Source organism: Helianthus annuus, chromosome 8 (genome assembly GCF_002127325.2).
Source record: "Helianthus annuus cultivar XRQ/B chromosome 8, HanXRQr2.0-SUNRISE, whole genome shotgun sequence".
Lineage (NCBI taxonomy): Eukaryota > Viridiplantae > Streptophyta > Magnoliopsida > Asterales > Asteraceae > Helianthus > Helianthus annuus.
Window position 1 is genome coordinate 129,976,421 of NC_035440.2, and position 1,917 is coordinate 129,978,337.

Genomic DNA, 1,917 nt, shown 5'->3' on the forward strand with positions numbered 1-1,917 from the left:
TGACCCATTTGGGTTGTTAGTGATTGGATGCTTTTATCACGAACCTCATCTTTTTGCATTCGCACTTCATCAAGTTGGTTCCGTTTTTGCATCTCCAATTGCATGCTCTTAAGCATCTCCATCACCTCGTTTCCACCCGAAGACCCCCCTTGTTCTTGACCCGTTTGGTATTGTTTTTGATAACCTTGGTTATTTCCGCCTCGGTACCCACCTTGGTTATTGTAAGATGGCTGTGAACCAAAATTACCTTGGCTACCTTGAAAATTTGGGTTTGCTTGATTTGAAGGGTTCCCATATCTAAAGTTCGGGTGGTTCCTCAATCCGGGGTGGTAGGTATTAGAATTCATGTTGTAGTTCCTACCACCTCCTCCTTGACCTTGGCCTTGAACCGCATGGACCTCCTCGTATTGCCCTTCCAACATCCCTTGGCAATTTTCAGCCGCATGACCTATCTCATTACACAAAGCACAAACATCATAAATTTGGTTAGTGGTTTGAACATTACCATCATCTATGGCGTGCACTTGCGGTCGGTTAGTGGTCGGTCGGGCTCTTCTTGAGGCTTGAGCTTTCCTCTTTGATGTAGTTGCCATGCTTTCCAAGAACTCCCAATCTTCATTCTCATAGTTTGTTCCAAAAGTCCCACCGGTGATAGACATCAAATCACGTGCGTCTTCGGCACTCAACCCCTCATGAAAGGCATTCATCAACTCCCACAATTCAATCCCATGGTGAGGGCAATTTTTAATCATCATATTGAAGCGCTCGAATGCCTCATGAAACATCTCACCATGTTGTTGTTGGAAGCTTCTCAACCCCTTCCTTGCATCGTTGGCCTTTTGGGCGGTGTAAAACTCATCCAAGAAGGTTTGTTGCATCTCCCCCCATGTATATATGGATGCCGAAGGTAACGTGTAAAACCACTTTTTCACCTTATCTTCCAAGGAAAATTGGAACAAAACCAATTTAATATCGTCAGCCGAAAACCCTTGACTCCCAAGAGTGTTGCAAATTGAGTCATAAGCCTCTAAATGAAAATACCGCTCCTCCGTTGCCAACCCCTTGTACTTCGGTAAACTTTGCAAAGAGTTGGTTCTTACTTCAAATGTTCGCCCTTGATCATTATGAGGAATGACCACCGGTGAAGGGTTTTGCGTGATTACCGGCCGAAAATGTGCTTCAATGCCCGTCACATTTTCTCTAAGGTGTCTCCTTGGTACACCATATCTACCTCTTGGAATAATAGGACCATTTGGCCTTGGTACTTGCCCTTGTGGTGCGATTGGTTGTTGAAACTGTTGTTGTCGCATCGGTGGACGTTGAGGTGGTCTTTGAAATTGTTGTTGCACATGTTGTGGCCAGACTTGTTGCAATGGAATAGGTTGTGGCATTGGTGGCCCTTGAGGTCTTGGCCGAATGTGTTGTGGTATAAGTTGTTGTTGTGGCATTCCACCAACACTTGCCATCCCTTGGGATTGACTTTGAACATACCCAAACTCCCCTTGATCACCATAATCTCCATAACCGTACCCATCATCTTCATACCCCACAAAATCTTCAAATCCCTCATCATAACCATCCCCTTGAATTCCTGAAGTTTGCCCAAATGGAATGGTCGAATACTGAAAACCCGATTGTTGTGGTCTAAATGATGAAGTAGTATGCACAATAGTTGAATTCGGTGCAATTGAAAAGGTGGATGTTGATTGACCCGTAGTTGGGGGAAAGAAGTGAGATAATGGTGGGATTGTGGTGGATGGATTGTAGGTGATGGTAGGCTCAGTTTGAGTGGTAATTGGTTGGGTGACATTGGATGGTGTGAATTCAGCGGTGGTATTAGGTAGTGTGGTGTTTGGTGATGGTTGGGTAGAAGTAGGTATAAAGGTTGAGGATGATTGACCCATTGTAGGTGGAATT

The 1,917-nt window shown here is 44.7% G+C and overlaps 1 non-coding gene across 1 annotated transcript; it reads left to right on the forward strand.

Moving 5' to 3' along the window:
- Positions 1-723: 723 nt before the first annotated feature.
- Positions 724-829, forward strand: LOC118481494. Its single transcript, XR_004865703.1, has one exon. It is a non-coding gene; the product is annotated as a small nucleolar RNA R71 (small nucleolar RNA).
- The last annotated feature ends 1,088 nt before the right edge of the window (positions 830-1,917 follow it).